This window comes from Oncorhynchus mykiss, chromosome 22 (genome assembly GCF_013265735.2).
Source record: "Oncorhynchus mykiss isolate Arlee chromosome 22, USDA_OmykA_1.1, whole genome shotgun sequence".
NCBI classification, from domain to species: Eukaryota; Metazoa; Chordata; class Actinopteri; order Salmoniformes; family Salmonidae; genus Oncorhynchus; species Oncorhynchus mykiss.
Window position 1 is genome coordinate 5398911 of NC_048586.1, and position 21242 is coordinate 5420152.

Consider the following 21242-nt stretch of genomic DNA (forward strand, 5'->3'; position numbering starts at 1 on the left):
ATATCAATGACATAGTTGAATATCGGAAGTTTATATACACCTTATCAAAATACATTACTTTGAAGGTAGGCCTTGTAATACACCTCCAATTGACTCAAATGATATCAATTAGCCTATCAGAAGCTTCTAAAGCCATGACATCATTTTCTGGAATTTTCCAAGCTGTTTAAAGGCACAGTCAACTTAGTGTATGCAAACCTCTGACCGACTGGAATTGTGATACAGTGAATTTTAAGTGAAATGGTCTGTCTGTAAACAATTGTTGGAAAAATGACAAGTCATTCACAAAGTGGAGTGGTGGAAAAAAACAAGTTTTAATGACTCCAATGTAAGTGCATGTAAACTTCCGACTTCAACTGTACATAGATCAGTAATGTAAGTACAACAGCATCATTGATATACACTGAGTGTACAAAACATGCTCTTTCCATTACATAGACTGACAAGGGGGGGGGAGATCCAGGTGAAAGCTATGATCCCTTATTGATGTCACTTGCTAAATCCACTTCAATCAGTGTAGATGAAGTTGAGGAGATAGGTTAAAGAAGGATTTGAAAGCCTGGAGACAATTGAGACATGGATTGTGTATGTGTGTGCCATTCAGAGGGTGAATGGGCAAGACACAAGATTTAAGTTCCTTTGGTAGTAGGTGCTAGGCACACCGGTTTGTGTAAAAACTCCAACACTGCTGCGTTTTTTCATGCTCAACCATTTCCTGTGTGTATCAAGAATGGTCCATCACATTGGAGTCAACATGGGAACACTGTGGAACACTTTCAAAACCTTGTAGAGTCCATGCCCAGACAAATTGAGGCTGATCTGAAAGCAAAAGGGGGTCAACTCAATTGTATTCTTTCACAATCTGTGCTGGCAAGGACGTTTTAAGGTACAGTACTTTTGACATACAGTCTTTAAAAAATCCTGACTGAAAAGTTTGTGAGCTTCAACATCCAAGGTTCCAGATAGAACATTTAGGGGAGGGGATCTCATTCTCTCTCTCACGCACGCACACACCCATACACATAAACACACACAAACAGGGAAATTGTAAAACTGCTCATACCTAGAAACCCATCAGGAGCTGTAGGATTTATAATCACTTTTATACAAAAGATTCAGCAGAGGGGCTTAGCTAGCCATATTAAGTTTTTTAGCAAACACTACATAATGTATGAATTGCTTAATTGCACTATGGGCCACCAGAACTACTTGCATCACATAAGTTTGACTGTGTGTATAATTCCTTGGAGCGCTTTGATGTAGCTTGGGGAGAGCCCATTCACTGTGCAGTAAGATGACTTGCTTTCATGTCATTTTGTGCCACTGTAAAGGGAGGATTAGTAGAGCTGTGTGTGTGTCCCAAATTGCATCCTATTCCCTATATCGTGCACTCTTTTACCCTATTGGTCAAAAGTAGTGCACTAAATAGGGAATAGGGTGCCATTTTGGGCGTAGCCCATTTTTATACACAGGTTTACTAAAGTTAATGTGTCAGCTCTTCAGAAAGCTGAAATACACAGTTTGTGAGGTGACATACCGCATGATATGACATTCTGTGGAAAAAAATTGTCCCCCCCAAAAAATCAAGACTCTACAAAATAAATATTTGGAAAATATAATCTAGACCAGCAATCACCATTAACGGTCCTGGAGGCTTGAAACAGCCTCAGAAATCACCTTCAAAATTCAATCCCCAGTGCACAGGTCATTTGGAATAGTTATTTTAAGAGAAAGTAATGCTATTTTAAGAATTTACCATGTTCATGTTAAGTCCATGTTCAGCCTCATTAGTTATTGTTATTATGATGAGAAAAATAAATATGCTATACATATTCATGAATATTACATATAATATCATAAGATGGTGCCGACGGAGATGGCAGCATCGCGACTAGCTCTTAGAAAACTTTGCAGTATTTAATTTTGTATGTATACAACTTCCCTGGAGCAGATCCTTTGTTCAATCTACCCAGAGCAATTGAACTTATTCCAGAGGCCGACCCAAAACATCGCCGCCGAGATGCACTCGAGGCAACCTGCAAGTTCGACTTAGGAGTCGCGCACACCACCCACTGCTTCCGAGTATGTTGCTCGCTAATGTTCAGTCTTTGGATAACAAAGTTGATGAGCTTAGAGCAAGGATTTCTTTCCAGAGAGACATCGGGCCTGTAACATACTTTGTTTCACGGAAACATGGCTCTCTCGGGATACTCTGTTGGAGTCAGTAAAGCCAGCAGGATTCTCAGTACATCGCGCAGACAGGAATACATATCTCTCCGGGAAGCAGAAGGGTGGAGCGGCGTGTTTCATGATTAATGACTCATGGTGTAATTCTAGGAACATACAGGAACTCGAGTCTTTTTGTTCACCCGACTGGAATATCTCACAATTAAATGCCAACCATATTATCTCCCAAGAGAATTTTCCTCTGTCATCAACACGGCCGTTTACATCCCACCTCAAGCCAAGACCTTGACGGCACTCAAAGAACTTTACTGGACTTTATGCAAACTGGAAACCACATGTCCTGAAGCTAAATGTATTGTAGCTGGGAATTTGAACAAAGCAAATGTGAGGACTAGGCTGCTGAAGTTCTATCAACATATTGAATGTACTACTCGCGCTGCTAAGACTCTCAACCATTGCTATTCAAACTTCCGTGATGCTTACAACGCCCTCCCCCGCCCTCCTTTCGGCAAATCTGACCACGACTCCATCTTGCTCCTCCCGTCCTATAGGCAGAAACTCAAACAGAAAGTACCCGTGCATCGTACTATTCAACGCTGGTCGGAGCAATCGGAATCCACACTTCAGGATTGTTTTGATCGCATGGACTGGGATATGTTTCAGGTAGCTTGCGAAAATAATCTAGACGCATACACTGATACGGTGAGTGAGTTTATAAGGAAGTGTATAGGAGATGTAGTACCCACTGTGACAATTAAAACCTACACTAACCAGAAACCATGGATAGATGGTAGCATTCATGCAAAACAAAGCGTGAACCATCGCATTTAACAGCTGCAAGGTGACTGGTAATATGGCAGAATATAAACAGTGTAGTTATTCACTGCGCAAGAAATAAAACAAGCTAAACGTCAGTATAAAGATAAAGTGGAGTTGCAATTCAACGGACACGAGACGTATGTGGCAGGGACTACAGACAATCACAGTCTACAAAAGGAAAACCAGCTACGTCGCTGAGACGGACGTCTCGCTTCCGGACAGGCTAAACACATTCTTTGCGGTTTTGAAGATAACACAGTGCCACCGACACAGCCTGCTACCAAGGGCTTTGGGCTCTTCCTCTCGCCCAGTAGCACTCACCTCTGTCATCATGAAGTGCTTTGAGAGACTAGTCAAGGATCACCTCTACCTTACCTGCCCCCCTAGACCCACTTCAATTTGCTTACTGCCCCAATAGATCCACAGATGATGCATCACCATCACTCTGCACACTGCCGTATCCCATCTGGACAAGAGGAATCCCCCTGTAAGAATGCTGTTGACTATAGCTTCACCATAGTAGCCTCCAAGCTCATCATTAAGCTTAAGGCCCTGGATCTGAACCCCGCCCTGTGCAACGGGGTCCTGGACTTCCTGACGGGCCGCACTCAGGTGGTAAACGTAGGAAACATCACCTCCACTCCGCTGATCCTCAACACTGTGGCTCCACAAGGGTGTATGCTCAGCCCCTTCCTGTACTCCCTGTTCACCCACGACTGTGTGGCCAAGCACGCCTCCAACTCAATGATCAAGTTTGCAGACACAATTAGTCGTAGGCTTGATTACCAATGATGATGAGACTGGGAGTGTTGTGCCTGGAATACAACATCTCACTCAATGTCAACAAAACAAAGGAGATGATCGTGAATTTCAGGAAACAGCAGAGGGTGCACCCCCCTATCTACATAGACAGGACCGCAATGGAGAAGGTGGAAAGCTTCAAGTTCCTTGGCGTACACATAATTGCAAACTGAAATGGACCACCCACACAAACAGTGTGGTGAAGAAGGCGCAACAGAGCCTCTTCAACCTCAGGAGGCTAAAGAAATTTGGCTTGTCAATAAAAACCCTCACAAACTTTTACAGATGCACAACTGAAAGCATCCTGTCAGGCTGTATCAACGCCTGGTACAGTAACTGCACAGCCTGCAACCGCAAGGTTCTCTAGAGGGTGGTGTGGTCTTCCCAACTATTGCCGGGGGCAAACTACCCGCCCTCCAGGACATCCGATGTCACAGGACGGCAACAAAGATCATCAAGGACATCAACCACCCGAGCCACTGCCTGTTCACCCTGCTATCTTCCAAAAAGCAAGGCCAGTACTGGTACATCAAAGCTGGGACTGAGAGACTGAAAAACTTCCTCAAGGCCATCAGACTGTTAAACAGCCATCACTTGCACATTAGAGGCTGCTGCATATAGGCATAGCCTAGAAATCACTGGCCACTTAAGAAATGGAGCACCAGTCACTTTAATGTTTACATATCTGGCATTACTCATCTCATGTTCTGTTTTCTATACTATTCTACGGCGTCTTATTCACTTAATAATATTTACATATCTTGCATTACTCATCTCATATGCATATACATTATCCTATACTATTCTACTGTATCTTAGTCCATTCCGCTCTGACATCGCTCGTCCATATGTATATAGTCTTAATTAATTCCTACTTAGATTTGTGTGTATTCCGTATATGTTGTGTAATTTGTTAGATATTACTTGTAATAGGAGCACAAGCAATTCACCACACCCGCAATGACATCTGCTAATCATGTGTATGTGACCAATAAAATTGGATTTGATATTGTCAGTAATCTAAAGAGCAGGCCTTATGTTATTTCCCACTCAGGATGAAGAGGAGTAAGCAAACGTTCACAGCATCATATCACTCCCCACTATTTATGTTAAATAGAGTAGCCCAGTTACAGCAATGTAAGCGATCTGGCTAATCAAATAGCACATCCAAACAGGCTCTAGCATTCCTTGTTATCAGTAATGAACTACCATAAAACCGGTGCCGCTTCAAATTTGGTTGTTGTCAGCCCTTGGTGAAACTTATCTAGAGGCGATTGATATGGATGTGTTTTGCATAATTCTAAAGAGGTTATTTAATATTTCCTTAGACACCCTTTGTTTGACCCCGTTAGGTTGTCTACTTTTGTGCAGTACCACAGAGAAAGATGAGAAGCTAGCCAGCCTGCCAGCCAGCCACAGTATTAGACTGATCCACTCAGATGTATATCTTGAACCTGGACATGTTTATGCCAGAGGAGCCAGGCTTTCTGCCTCGTCATCGCAGTCCTGTTTGTGTGTGTGAGTGCATGTGTGCGTGTGTCTGTGTGTGTGTGAGTTACTGACCCATGATATTATTTACAAGTACCATCACTAACCACGTGAGAAAATCTAATGTTAAAGCCACAATCTGGTGTCTGTGTTCAAGCCCAATGGCAGGCCCGCCACTATCTGAGGATATCCCAGATTGTCTATGATGTTGTACAGGTCATATTCCAAAAATTACAAAATCGTTTTATTTTGTCCAAAACAAGACAAAGTCCACCCACCGCCAGTGCTACAAACTCAAACACCGCAATTCAATCAGTTGTTTATAAAGGATAACTGCCCCACAAGTTTAAGGATAATGTTTATGCTGTATTAGGTGAGGTTTTGAGTCCATATGACAACATCTCAAATACAGTGCTAGGAAAAAGTATTTTCCCCCTTCCTGGTTTCTTTTTTCACATTTGTCACACTTAAATGTTTCAGATCATCAAACATATTTAAATATAACACAAAGATAACCCAAGTAAACACAAAATGCAGTTTTTAAGTGATGATTTTATATATTAAGGGAAAAAAGCTATCTGAACCTTCATGGCCCTATGTGAAAAAGTAATTGCCCCCTAAACCTAATAACTGGTTGTGCCACCCTCAGAAGCAACAACTGCAATCAGGCATTTGCGATAACTGGCAATGAGTCTTTCACATCGCTGTGGAGGAATTTTGGCCCACTCTTCTTTGCAGAATTGCTTTAATTCAGCCACATTGGAGAGTTTTCGAGCATGAACCACCTTTTTTCACTAGGCCACTCCAAAATCTTCATTTGTTTTTTCTAAGCCGTTCAGAGGTGGACTTTCTGGTGTGTTTTGGATCATTGTCCTGCTGCAGAACCAAAATGCGCTTCAGCAATAGGTTACGAACTGATGGCCGGACATACTCCTTCAGGATTTTTTGGTAGAGAGCAGAATTCATGGTTCTATCAATCCTAGCAAGTCATCCAGGTCCTGAAACAGTAAAGTAGCCCCAGACCATCACACTACCACCACCAAATTTGACTGTTGGTATGATGTTCTTTTTCTGAAACGCTGTGTTACTTTTGCACCAGATGTAACGGGACACACACCTTCCAAAAAGTTAAACTTTGTCTTGTCAGTCCACAGAATATTTTCCCAAAAGTCTTGGGGATCATCAAGATGTTTTTGCCAAAAGTGAGACAAGCCTTTATGTTCTTTTTGGTCAGCAGTGGTTTTTGCCTTGGAACTCTGCCATGGATGCCATTTTTGCCCAGTCTCTTTCTTATGGTTGAGTCATGAACACTGACCTTAACTGAGGCAAGTGAGGCCTGAAGTTCTTTAGATGCTGTTGTGGGTTCTTTTGGGACCTCTTGGATGAGTTGTCGCTGCGCTCTTGGGGTAAGTTTGGTAGGCCGGCCACTCCTGGGAAGGTTCACCACTGTAACAAATGTTCTCAATTTCTGGATAATGGCTCTCACCGTGGTTCACTGGAGTCCCAGAGCTATTGAAATGGCTTTGTAACTCTTTCCAGACTGATAGATGTCAATTACTTTGTTTCTCATCTGTTCCTGAATGTCTTTGGATCCCGGCATGATGCCTTGCTTTTTGAGATATTTTGGCCTACTTCACTTTGTCAGACAGGTTCTATTTAAGTGATTTCTTGTTACAACAGGTCTGGCAGTAATCAGGACTGGTTGTGGCTAGTGAAATTGAACTCATCTTTCCAAAAAATGTGATGAACCACAGTAAATTAATGATTTAACAAGGGGGAGCAATTACTTTGTCACATAGGGCCATGAAGTTTCGGATAGCTTTTTCCCTTAATAAATAAAATTATCACTTAAAAACTGCATTTTGGGTTTACTTGGGTTATCTTTGTGTAATATTACAATTTGTTTGATCTGAAACATTTAAGTGTGACACATGTGCAAAAAAATCTGAAATCAGAAAGGAGGCAAAAACTTTTTCACAGCACTGTACATCTTAAACAATCAGGGTGAAATGGCAGTGTGGTTTCCAATTGATTAAGACCCTTAATAACATATTGGTTCAACAACATTATATAAAGTCCTGTAGAATATGTATTTATTGGTCCATTGTAACGGACACTTGTCTTTTCGCTGTCACAGTACCAACCCCTAACCCACCACACACACTAACTGTCTGGGAGCAACACGGGTCAGCCAGATAGCATTGCCCTTGTAGCAGTTTAGGGACTCAAGTGGCAGTAGGTGATGGCCACTGAGAAAGTAACCTTGAATATCTGCAACAGTTACCCAACTAATGCTTAGGCCAGAGTTATTCAAATATTACCCTATGAGATCCGGAGCCTGGTGGTTTTCCGTTCTACCTAATAATTAATTGCACCACCTGGTCTAAATAAGTCCCTGATTAGAGTGGAAGAATGTGAGGGGCCTAGGCTTCAGCTCAGCAGCCTAGGTCAACGGGTCTACTCATGAAGGTTATAAAAAATTGTTATGAATGCCTAATGTACTGTATATCCCCTTCATGTAAAATGTATTCGGAAGTTTGCATACACCATAGCCAAGTACATTTAAACTCAGTTTTTCACAATTCCTGACATTTAATCGTAGACAAAAATACCCTGTCTTAGGTCAGGTAGGATCACCACTTTATTTTAAGAATGTGAAATGTCAGAATAATAGTAGAGAGAATGATTTATTTCAGCTTTTATTTCTTTCATCACATTCCCAGTGGATCAGAAGTTTACATACACTCAATTCGTATTTGGTAGCATTGCCTTTAAATTGTTTAACTTGGCTCAAACATTTCAGGTAGCCTTCCACAAGCTTCCCACAATAAGTTGGGTGAATGTTGGCCCATTCCTCCCGACAGAGCTGGTGTAACTGAGTCAGGTTTGTAGGCATCCTTGCTCGCACATGCTTTTTCAGTTCTGCCCACAATAGGATTGAAGTCAGGGCTTTGTGATGGCCACTCCAATACCTTGACTTTGTTGTCCATAAGCCATTTTGCCACAACTTTGGAAGTATGTTTGGTGTCATTATCCATTTGGAAGACCCATTTGCGTCCAAGCTTAAACTTCCTGACTGATTTTCCTCATCATGTCATCTATTTTGTGAAGTGCACCAGTCCCTCCTGCAGCAAAGCACCCCCACAACATGATTCTACCACCCCCGTGCTTCACGGTTGGGATGGTGTTCTTTGGCTTGCGAGCCTCCCCCTTTTTCCTCCAAACATAACTATGGTCATTATGGCCAAACAGTTCTGTTTTTGTTTCATCAGACCAGAGGACATTTCTCCAAAAAGTACGATCTTTGTCCCCATGTGCAGTTGCAAACCATAGTCTGGCTTTTTAATGGCGTTTTTTGAGCAGTCGATTCTTCCTTGCTGAGCGGCCTTTCAGGTTATGTCAATATAGGACTCATTTTACTGTGGATATTGATACTTTTGTACCCATTTCCTCCAGCATCTTCACAAGGTCCTTTGATGCTGTTCTGGGATTGATTTGCACTTTTTGCACCAAAGTACGCTCATCTCTAGGAGACAGAATGTGTCTCCTTCCTGAGCGATATGACGGCTGCATGGTCCAATAGTGTTTATACTTGCGTACTATTGTTTGTACAGATGAATGTGGTACCTTCAGGCGTTTGGAAATTGCTCCCAAGGATGAACCAGACTTGTGGAGGTCTACAATTGTTTTCTAAGGTTTTGGCTGATTTCCCCTCAAAGTGGAGGGAATATCCCTCCCTTTCCGTCTCTATCTCTCTTTCACTCACTCGCGCACTTTCCCTTTCTAAATAATAAAGGATATTATAATCACACATGCATAGAGAAGCATAAACATTTCCTCACTAATTAGGGTGTCAAGATGGACCTGACAATATGACAGAAATAAAATGGTGTAAATGGTAAAACAAAAATTCAAACACAAATTAACAAGGCCTTTCTCTCACTGACCATTTTACATAATTTTGGAACATAACCATGAAAAAACTGTCGAAGTCTAACCATGATCGACTCAACAACAGAAGCAGTATTTGTCATTTGAATATGCAGGTAAAATAAAATAAGATTGGTGGGTGAGAGGAAGGGTAATATTCTGAATCGTTTAGCAGCGTTTGACATCCTCACACCTTCAAGAGGCAACGCAGATCCCCTCCTCATGAAGCAGTGACATTAAAGCACTTTGATGATTTGGAGACTTTAATGTCTTAATCCCACAGAAAAAAATATATATTTTGGAAAATTCAAAGGCATTTCCCCAGACTTGAATATCACCCAAACCACCCCCTCTTCCTCCCCCACACACATTCTTGTCCCCCTCCAGAGAAGAATAGATAGTGCTTCTTTTCTGCTTTTACCTAGACTGCTAAGCTTTTCAAGAAATAAGGGGAGGGGGAGGGCATCATGATGTCACAGGCTGCAATACTCTCTGAGAGATTGTGAAAGCGAATTAGCCGATAGATCAAACTCCAAACTTGGAGGGAGAAATCGTACCACGCTAAGTTATATGCTACTTAGATTTGCCTGCGGGAAACAGATTGCGGATCAACTTGGTGATGAGCTCTTTAAAATGTCAAAATAGTGGAGCCGTTGTTAATTGCGCACCACTTGATGCCTTGAGGAGTTCTGCCGTTGTAAGGAGGCCAATGTGTCATTCTCGAAAAGCCAGAAAAAAATAACACAAACATCCTGGTATCTGTCAACGAATAATCTTTGACCTTTCATATCACAATTGACAGAAGCAGGATTTTGGTCCAGGCCTGCACTTCATCTCAATGGTCTAAGGTGACTTCCTTTCCTTGTTTCCTTTCCTTCTTCCTCTCATTAAACAACTGGTGAGGTGACAGCAGACACCCCTGTTGGTTCTCAGCATATTACCCTATTTTACCCTCACCGGTCCATGTGTCTGATCAGTTCAGATGAAGGAAAGGAGACGAGGAGAGGAGGCAGCATTAGTGGAGATTCCCACATGATCTGCTAAGTATTAGCACATACACAGTTTCAGCATTGCATTATATGAATAATAGATAGTAAGAAGAGGGTAATAGCATTTCATTCATAATGTGAAGGGGATGGGGCGTGGGTGGGGGGGTAGAGAAAGAGAAAGGGATGAAACGAAGTGCTAGGTTTAAGGTGGAGAATGTTTTCCTAGTGTTGCAAAGTAGCGTGTTATACCTAGAAAGTTGTTTTTGTTTACATTGAAATAATTTTGTTGACTACATTTATCTGAAACATAAATTATTGCAGAGCTTAGAGGGTATTCTATTTGGTTCTTACCTAAAAACATTACCAGTTTTGATTCAATCGGGCCAAGGGGTCTTTAACTTTTAGTGACTAATGAATTAGCGCAGAGACTAGGGAAGGTGGGATAATGTGAATAATGGGATTTGAAGCTGATTTAGATTTCTGCGGGCGACACAATAGACACAGAGGCCCTGTACACTGCAAAGAGCGGAGAGGGAAGTGTTTCTCAGTCTTTCTAGAGCCGTCCGCTCTTTTCTACATCTGCTTATGCAGCGTTCTTGCTGACTTAGCGGGCTCTACGGATGCCTTGGGATCCGAAAAACCAACAGCTCAGGGAAAGTATGTCAGGCAAGGGGCACATCCTCCATCCTCTCTCAAAAAGGGGTGAGAAGGAACCAAACCCAGCTCTAAGAGTACTACACCTGGTATTTCAAGTTCAAACTTGGTTAGGCAATGGGTACCTTAAGGCTTTAGCCCAAAAAATGTAATAATGATGCCTCAGTGGCAGCCTACACCTTTTTCCTTCCCACCCTACGTCCCCCCCAACTGTGGCCAATCTGTCCGGCAGGCATGTCACTGTGCTGTCGCCTGTGGCTGTGCCAAAAAGTCGAAGGGGTAACACAACACAGCCCGACTACCAAGAAGAAGAGCTTTCGTTATGATTCGATATCTCTTACACAAGCTGAAGATCATCCCCAGTCAAAACAGTATCAAACAAGTGATGTACCATGTACGTCGAACGTGTGGCAATGTTCTCATGATGTTATGATTTAATGCTAGAGTGTGCAGGCTTTCTAGAGATGCTTTGAAGGGAATTCAACACAGACCAAACAGCAGACCAAAACTGTGATTACATTGTTTTTGCCACACACTTCTTACAGTCATATCACGGCAGGCATATCATGGGGAATGCTCTTTAAAGTAGTTCAAGAAAACTGGACAAAGTAAGATTCAGAGAATACTCCAGAGCCTTCCCCATTTCGGGAACATTATTTAACCCTAGAAATACCTGTTGTGTTGATGAGCCACAGGCACCCTGCAGAAGTGGAGATGGCATGACCCCACAGGGAGAGGCGTGAGTTGTGTGTCAGGCGCTGCTGCGACACACACACTGTCGGGGGGGGGAGGGGGGGGTTAATGACCTATTTCACTGGGTCATAACCACGTGACCTGGTGACACACTCTCACATCCCTGTGGCATAAGGAGGAGGCGCAATAGGAGAGTCCGACCGGTGTGCTCGCCTCACACAGTCAACCATCGCTGCTACGCTACTGGGGTGGATTATGTCTATATAAAGCCTCTGCACCACATGAATCACTGTGCTATGCACTGATCCCCACAAGCTATGAGACAACAGGTCTGCCTTCTGCGGGCTGTCTCCATCTTTTCCCATTTCCTAAACTCCGCTCCCTCAATGAAGACAGAATGAAAGAGAGAGATTGAGACGGAGAGAGAGGGGGAAAAGAGTCGATGTTAATCATTCGAGTGCCGTGGCTTAGCCTAAGAGGCTTGAATAATCAGCGGTTAAGCTGTCAGCCCTTGCGCTCGCACCTATCGTGCTCTACAAACTCCTGGGTTGCTTTTAATCAAGCAAAAACGCTGAGAGCGTGTGGGCTAAGTGCAGGCTAAGAGACAGGGCTCAAGCATATCCCTTACATTTCTCTTGACATTACCAGATAGCATTTCTGTATAAGCTGCAGACATGTCTCTTTGCAAGAGCACACAGTGTTACAGTACAGTAGGTCTTTGGCTTTTGAGGGCACTATAGAAAGCAGAACCACAAAGTGTGTGACCGGCTTAGGTCATTGACCACTTTAAACTCCACTTTGCTCTGGCTTTTGGGACCTAGGGTCCTACTGAATTAAAACCAGCATCCATGGGTGTCAGGGATATGGTGAAACAATATTGTTCTCACCGTGCAAGGAAACATGTTCTCCTTTTATTCTGAACATTAATCTGTGGGATCATTGGGTTAAAAAAGCACAAGCAGAGTGTTGAACTCCTGCATACCAGTTTTGATTGAACAGCGCTCCTGGTTGTAATGGAATCACAGCATCCATCCCATGCCACCAACCATACTTTGATCAACAAAGCCTGTTCCTAGCTAACAATAATATTTCCACGTTACATCCCACTAGAGCATTGCTCTGAACCCCCTGTGTATTAACGGGTCTAAAAATAGCTTTTTGACATTGTGGCAGCTTGCCTATACAAGGCCTAACTGCACCACCCAGAGCAACGTTAACACAGGCAGCGGGAGGCAAAGCGCCAAGCTCCACCCCTATCTCGCTCTCCCTCCGGGCTCTTCAGCCCCTCATTGATCTCACGGCCCATTGCCTGCTTAAATTACATTGCCGAGACAAAAGGCCTCTGATTTCACAGGTCATAATTCTCTCATATAGCCTCAACTTTGAAAAGGTACAGCGTTCCGTTTCAGCCCCCTCCAGCATTGCATTTGCTTATGAGTTATGACACGGGCCGGACGCCTTTAAGTTACAACCCAGCGCAGTGGGGGAGGCCTGTTTACCAATCAGGGCTGAGATGAAGGAGAGAGGGAGAGAAACAAGGGACACAAAAGCAGTGTCCCGCCATTGCTGTGGCGTAGTGCATCTATGTCCATAGGACATCAAAAGGGCGTTAAGGCGTTAGAATTATAGGATTCTAATCTACAATATGTTGTTCGGGAATAATGTATTGACCACGGACATGCTCTGAACAATGCACCTATACCACAGCAATATCACAGCCTACAGCTCATAGGCATATAAAGGTTCAAACGAGGTGTGATTATTGCAGAAAAAAAAGGTGTATGCAAAATACTGAAATTCTGTTTAAGAGAAAGATAAAAACAGAAAATGTCAACATAGCTCAAATCATTCAGAACATGGAACTGATGAATGCCTAAAACTATCCCTTTTGGCCCGACGACACTGTTTTAATGACAAAAACAATGTCAAACTAAAGAGTGTTCATGACAACAGAAGCCAGATCTGACCAGAGTAGATGCTACTGGTACCGTATGTGTCTGCTTTGTGCTCGCCCCATCCCTTCTGGCATACATGGGGACACTGGCCAGTGAATGTCAGTGCCCTTTTCACGCTGTGCCACTGCTGCCGAGGCAACTCCCAAGCCAGGACAGCATGAGATCCGGAACAGGCAGAAGCAGCCACAGCACAAAGGGACCAGCTGCTTTGAGAGCATGGCTCAAGACAAGAAGAGGTCTCTTCAAAGAGAATAGACTCAATGTTATTGTTGTACTGTATTATTGTTTCATTTCTGACAATGCAACTGTTTGGTAGTGGTGGAACTACTTAGCGATACTACGGTATATGTAAGAAATTATTTTCAAGTGGTGTTATATATTTGAGTCCCCAATATTTTGATAACACTACTTAAGCTATCATTTATTATGGTGTGGCATAACAAGAAGGGAGGGATCATACCTGCTTATAAAGAATAATAGTGCATTACTATGGGTTTAAGTGAAGTGTTAGCAACATTTCCACTTCAATTTTGATACCATGCAATACTACTTATGATGTATATACTGTAAACCCTGGATTGCTGATGCTATATAATGGCCATTGAGTCTTTGAAGGCACCGGTCAGCCATATTGGCACTCCCCGGTAGGAGTAGTCCTGCCTAGGAATGCATTGAATTATACAGTGTTTCAATTCAATGTTTCTCGGACAAAATGACATGCATCTCTAAAAATGATACTTCAAAGAACATTTTTACATTTTTTTTTATTTAAAATGTTTATGTTCATCTCATATAATATAATTTAAAGTTTGCATTAAGGTGTCTGAAAGAGTAAATATGGCAAAAACGAATGCATATATTAATAAATTCATTTATATGCATAAAACAAATATATATGATGGTGGGGGACTGCAAGATTGAGGCACAGTGTGTGCATGGCTTCAACACAGCACACCAATTAGTCATCTAGTGTATATATAAATTATTGAATAGTACACACTAGCATGTTGATGAAATAACATAAAACTGATGTGGAACACCAGTCACTTTAAGAACGTTTACATACTGCTTTACCCATCTCATATGCACAGTTGAAGTCGCAAGTTTACACACGCTTAGAGTCATTAAAACTTGTTTTTCAACCACTCCACAAATTTCTTGTTAACAAACTATAATTTCAGCAAGTCGGTTAGGACATCTACTTTCTGCATGACACAAGTAATTTGTCCAACAATTGTTTACAGAAATATTATTTAACTTATAATTCACTGCATCACAATTCCAGTGGGTCAGAAGATTACATACACTAAGCTGACTGTACCTTGGAAAATTCCAGAAAATGATGTCATGGCTTTAGAAGCTTCTGATAGGCTAATTGACATCATTTGAGTCAATTGGAGGTGTACCTGTGGATGTATTTCAAGGCCTACTCAGTGACTCTTCGCTTGACATCATGGGAACATCAAAAGAAATCAGCCAAGACCTCAGAAAAACAATTGTAGACCTCCACAAGTCTGGTTCATCCTTGAGAGCAATTTCCAAACGCCTGAAGGTACCACATTCATCTGTACAAAAAATAGTACGCAAGTATAAACACCATGGGACCACGCAGCCATCATACCGCTCAGGAAGGAGACGTGTTCTGTTGCCTAGAGTGGAACGTACGTTGGTGCAAAAAGTGCAAATCAATCCCAGAACAACAGCAAAGGACCTTGTGAAGATGCTGGAGGAAACAGGTATAAAAGTATCTCTATCTACTGTAAAACGAGTCCTATTTCGACATAACCTGAAAGGCCGTTCATCAAAGAAGGAGCCACTGCTTCAAAACCGGCATAAAAAAGCCAGACTACAGTTTGCAACTGCAAATGGGGACAAAGATTGTACTTTTTGAAGAAATATCCTCTGGTCTGATGAAACAAAAATATAACTGTTTGGCCATAATGACCATCGTTATGTTTGAAGGAAAAAGGGTGAGGCTTGCAAGCCGAGGGACACCATCCCAAACGTGAAGCACGGGGGTGGCAGCATCATGTTGTGGGGGTGCTTTGCTGCAGGAGGGACTGGTGCACTTCACAAAATAGATGCCATCATGAGGAGGAAAATTATGTGGATATGTTGAAGCAACATCTCAAGACATCAATCAGGAAGTTAAAGCTTGGACGCAAATGGGTATTCTAAATTTATAATGACCCCAAGCATACTTCCAAAGTTGTGGCAAAATGGCTTAAGGACAACAAAGTCAAGGTATTGGAGTGGCCATCACAAAGCCCTGACCTCAATCCTATAGAAAATGTGTGGGCAGAACTGAAAAAGCGTGTGCGAGCAAGGATGCCTACAAACCTGACTCAGTTACACCAGCTCTGTCAGGAGGAATGGGCCAAAATTCACCCAACTTATTGTGGGAAGCTTGTGGAAGGCTACCCAAAACATTTGACCCAAGTTAAACAATTTAAAGGCAATGCTACCAAGTACTAATTGAGTGTATGTAAACTTCTGACCCACTGGGAATGTGATGAAAGAAATAAAAGCTGAAATAAATCATTCTCTCTACTATTATTCTGACATTTCACATTCTTAAAATAAAGTGGTGATCGTAACTGACCTAAGACAGGGTATCTTTACTAGGATAAATGTCAGGAATTGTGAAAAACTGAGTTTTAATGTATTTGGCTAAGGTGTATGTAAACTTCCGACATCAACTCTATATACTGTATTCTATTCTGCTGTATTTTATTCAATGCCACTCCAACATTGCTCAATCAAATATTTATATATTTCTTAATTACATTCTTTAACTTTTAGATTTGCTTATATTGTTGTGAATTATTAGATACTACTGCACTGTTGGAGCTAAGAACAAAAGCATTTCACTACACCTGCAATAACATCTGCTAAATATGTGTATGTGACCAATAAAATGTGATCTTTATTTAACTAGGCATGTTATTTAAGATCAAATTTGTATTCGCAAAGATGGCCTGCAAAGCCAAACCCAGACGACGCTGGGCCAATTTTGTGCCGCCCAATGGGACTCCCAATCACGACCGGTTGTGATACAGCCTGGATTTTAACCAGGGTGGCTGTCGTGACGCCTCTGGCGCTGAGATGCAGTGCCTTAGATCGCTGCGCCACACGGGAGCCCCAAAGCCTCTTTTAAGTTTCAAATTTTGACTGTTGTTCCCCTTCAATAAATGATAGATGCCCATTGGTTCTTGAATAATATAACGTAGAAGTGCCTTATAATCTGATCTTGGGTGTTTCTGATTGGATAAAACAATTGTACTAAGATTATGGAGGCTAGGATTGCAATTGGCATGATAGTTTTAAGCATTTCTAATAGAGTTTGCTTACAATACTAACAGCCTTTGATCTTGGGTGTTTCTGATTGGATTAGACTGTTAGTATTGTAAACAAACTCTATTCAAAATGCTTAAAAATATCATGCCAATTGCAATCCTAACCTCCATAACTATGTCAAGGAATATGACAATAGTTACAATTCCCCAGCCCCATTCTTTGGATTACCAAAAATATGTTCTTATTTGAACTTTAACCTCTGACATGACATACTAGTGTTGTCTCAGAGAGTCCAACACACCACAACTCCTTATAAAGAGAAGAAAAGAGAAGAGAGAGAGAGAGATAAAGAAAGAGGAGAAGCCAGGTCACCCATGACACAAGTCAGTATTCAACGTCCATCCATGTCTGAGGACATTGGGAGATGACGTGGAGACCGGCCACTTATTCCTAACCTTAAACATTTGACATTTCTGCCATATTGCAGACACCTATTCAAGTGGGGGGAAAAAACATTTCAAAAGCTTAGCAGAAATTTCGAGAGCCACTTTCACTTGATCCTGCCTTCGGCACAGAGCCAGCTCGGCTTCATAGGGATATCGGTGTAAATGAAGACACCTGTTCTTCTCTCTGAAAAATCCACACAACCAATCTACGCCTCATCACTTCTCACTGACACTCAACTTCAATAACAGCTATATACAACTGCAGTCATTGACACATAGGTACTGTATGTTTCTCTCAGACTAAATTAACCAATGTTGTTTAAAGTAGAAAGGACAAAAGTCATTGTTGTCTCAAGGGGCCCTCACAGTACTTTCATAGTCCATTGTAATTGTACAGAACACACCAGAACAATCTCAGCAAGGGCTGTTACCTCCCAAGAGGGTTGCTCTCTCTTGAAGGCCCCATACTCCCAGCAGGCTTTAGCAGAGATGCATTTTTCAGAGCAAATTAAAAAATCATTATCACAAATATAAAGGTCACCCTTCACACAGGGGAAGCCCCTTTGAAATAGCCAAGCATCAGAGGCTGAGTTAAATTTGTTGAAACCTCCGGGGGCCCAGTTGTATTGACATCTAAAAATCACTTTAGTATTGCACAACATCCCCTTCCTGGCAAAACACAGGATGTGTGGAGGACAAACAAGCTTTTTTCTTTCTTCTTCTGCTGTTGCCAGAAATGCTTTATAGAGCATGCTAATGTTGGAACTGCTTGCTGGAGAAAGATAGATTGCTCGATTCAATCAAGGGAGTAGCGAACGGTGTAAAGTCATTACCGTTTGTGCAATGTCATGCGTTCTGGTTTCTGGTGGACCTGCATATTCTCCATTTGGGGAAGTAGCTAGCGCATGCTGACACTGACATCTATAAATAGTTATTGCAAACAACAGTAAATAGTGTAAATCAATTAAGGATGCAACCAAAATATGGTGCGCTGTCACAGACCGGAACAGCTTGAGTTATATCCAGAACAGTTTGAGTAGGAGAGCTAATTTCCTTCTCTCTGTGTTAGTTTCCGCTCGAACCCTGAGGGCCCGAGATCGTAAAGGCAGATGGGAAAGAGGAAGATATATGACTGTGGAGAAAAGGTAAGATCTCTGTGTGATATCAGTTGGAGGGAGAAAAGACTGTGACCTCCCAGGTTTAATCTCCCTTTACCTTCCACTTTCAAAACATGCCTAATTCTGAGGGGAACTGCTGGAGGGAGAACTTGAAACCTAGAAAGACAGTGAAAGAGAGAGAGAGATAGCGAGAGAGAGGGAAAGAGATATGGAGTAAGGAAGAGAGAGAGATCCAAAGGAGGAAGGAAAAAGGGGGAGATAAGGAGAGTCGCAGCAGTATGAGCATCTTACCTGCTCAGTTGACAAAGCGGGTCGGAGAAGTGAGGAGAGTCAAAGGGGTGATGGGAGGGGGGTCCTGGGGAGGTCCAGGGTCTATCCGACTGGAGGCAGGGTGGTCCGGGAGGGAGGAAGAACGGAGTGACAGGGAGCAGGGAGACGGGGAGGCTAGAGGGGGAAAAGAAACACTGCTCGCCTCACTCTCTCTTTTTATCTCTTTCCCTCTCCAACACACACACTCCCAGACACACACACACGCGCGCACGTTCAGAGGCAGACACCAATACCTGCAGTCACTCAAACAATGAGAGAAAGGAGTACTTGCATTCACACGCTTTACCAAAGAAGAAGGAAAGGGAGAGCTACCCTCCCACTCTCTCCTAGGAGCCAATAGCGAGCAGCCAATAGACACCCCTGGCAGCAAATCAGAAACCCGGCAGCCAGTGCCGTGCCCCAGCCAATAAGTGCAATTGCTCATATCCAATTGGAATTATTACTCAGGGAGCAGTGTGAAGGAAGCTTCCCTCCGAAGGACAGACAAACCAGTGCACTTAGCCATTAAGTGTGATTTAAGATGGCAACAGACATTAGAGTAATTAGATTTTGAGGCACTTAACCCAGCACAATAACACTGCATGCTCCACTGCAGACCTGGCAAAGGCTGCCTCCAGAAGAAAGAGCAGGTTTGTCGAAGTGGAGTGGAGTTAGGGAATGGATATCTCTGCACACTGACACACATGCATGGAAGCGCATGCATGCAGATATGTGCAGATGTGCAGGCATGCATGCTCATGCACATAGATGAATAAACACACACACTTGATCGATACCTCTACCGAGTTCTCAGCTTTGTAAATGATCAATGGCTTTGTCAAGCTTAATTTTCCATTAAACGCATGCAAAGTGGACTTTGATAGCGTTTTTGTATGTGAGCACCGATGTGTTGAAAGGTAGATTTTCTCTCTGTGGGAGAGAATTCTCGTGAGACTTCCCAGCTAGCCCCAGCTGTGAATGTCTGTGTCCAAAATGGTACCCTATTCCCTACATAGTGCACTATTTTTGACTAAAGCCATATGGACAGCCCATGCACTTATTAGGGAATAGGTGTCATTTGGAACATTACCTATGTCTCAGGATTTAGGAACGTTTCAGTGCATGGACTACCTCTGGACTCCCCTGTGTTGTCTGAGAGCTTCTCTAAAGATAATTATCTTCTAAATACTACACAGGGGCCCAGAATCGATGCCTGTGCCAATAGGGAGTGCACTATAACATGGTCTGATATGCATAGCCAAAGTACCATGTCCAGTGGTCAGTGCCAGACTTACGTCCCCAGAGTTAGTCTTTCTCTGGAAACGATATCCACAGATATATCACCTTGTCTTAATGAAATTAGTTCTACCGTGTCTTGTTGAATTGCCACTGACTCAAAAGGTTTAAGATTACAGCACTATCAGGGGCGGTTTCCCGGACACAGATTAAGCCTAGTCCTAAAAAGCAAACTCAATGGAGAATCAAAATTATTTTTAGGCTGCGATTGGCTTAAATCAAACATAAAATGTTTAAAACATTGTTCAGACATTTCTGTTTTCTACCTGGTATTCTTCAATCTGCGCAAATATTTCAATTGCATTCCATCGCAGATAACAAAATGTATATGGGCCGGACCTGGCACAGATCAGCCAATTTCTTCTGGCCCACATTTGGTTTGGAATTACGCTCCTGAAGTGGCCCAGAGGCAGCTGCCGTAAATCAGCCAGAAATGACCCACTGTGTAACTGCATGTCAGCCAGCAATTCAGGAAAGGTTCCCTAAATCTAGCCAGAACTAGATTAAATTAGTTTAATAGTCACATGTACAGGGTTACAGATATAATTATAGGGTACAGTGAGCTCAATTTTTGAGTTCCAAGCTTCAACATTGTAGGATAAAGTGAAAGATAACAATACAAATAAAATACAAATAATTATGTATACATATTAACAACTGTGGCAATGATAAATATCCATTGAGGTAAGCAGAGGGGGGTAGGAAGCCCGGGGGTCAGGAGGGGGACAAGGGGAGCAGGTAGCTCCCCTTGTCCCCCTCATTCAGCAGCCTGATGGTCTGGGGGTAAAGCTATTGGCCAGTCTTACAGTTTTTGCTGTACTATACTGCCTGTGTCTGAGTGTTGGAAAAGGAGAGAACAGGCCATGGCTTGGGTGTGTTGTTTTCCTGGAAGTGAGCATAAAAGACATTTAGCTTGTTTGGGAGTTATTTGTCACTGGGCATCTCACAGCTGGGTTTTCCTTTACAATCAGTTATCATCTGCAAGCCCTGCCACATCCGACGAGCATCGGTGACGGTGTAACAGGACTCCACCTTCCTCCAATATTGTCCTTTTGCATGTCTGATTTCTCGTCAGAGGTCGTGGCGGGCTTTCTTATATGTGTCCATGTCCGTGTCCCATTCAATGTTAGCAGTAGCTTTAGCCTTTAGCCCAGCACGGATATAGCCTGTAATCCATGTTTTTTGGTTTGGATAAGTATAGTCACTGTGGGGACAACATCATCTATGGACATATTGATGAAGCCTCTGACTGATGTGGTA

The 21242-nt window shown here is 42.6% G+C and overlaps 1 protein-coding gene across 11 annotated transcripts in view; it reads right to left on the reverse strand.

Moving 5' to 3' along the window:
- pcbp3 (poly(rC) binding protein 3) overlaps positions 1-18989 on the reverse strand; it is a 173499-nt gene extending 154510 nt beyond the window's left edge. For 9 of the 11 annotated variants that reach the window (XM_036958561.1, XM_036958556.1, XM_036958553.1 and 6 more), the window contains exon 1: positions 18669-18989. The gene's annotated coding sequence lies outside the window, so the exon portion shown is untranslated. Of the gene's footprint in view, positions 1-11541; positions 11565-18668 lie in introns of those variants that run through there. The other 2 variants (XM_036958551.1, XM_036958552.1) reach the window with 2 other exon arrangements.
- Between the last annotated feature and the right edge of the window lie 2253 nt (positions 18990-21242).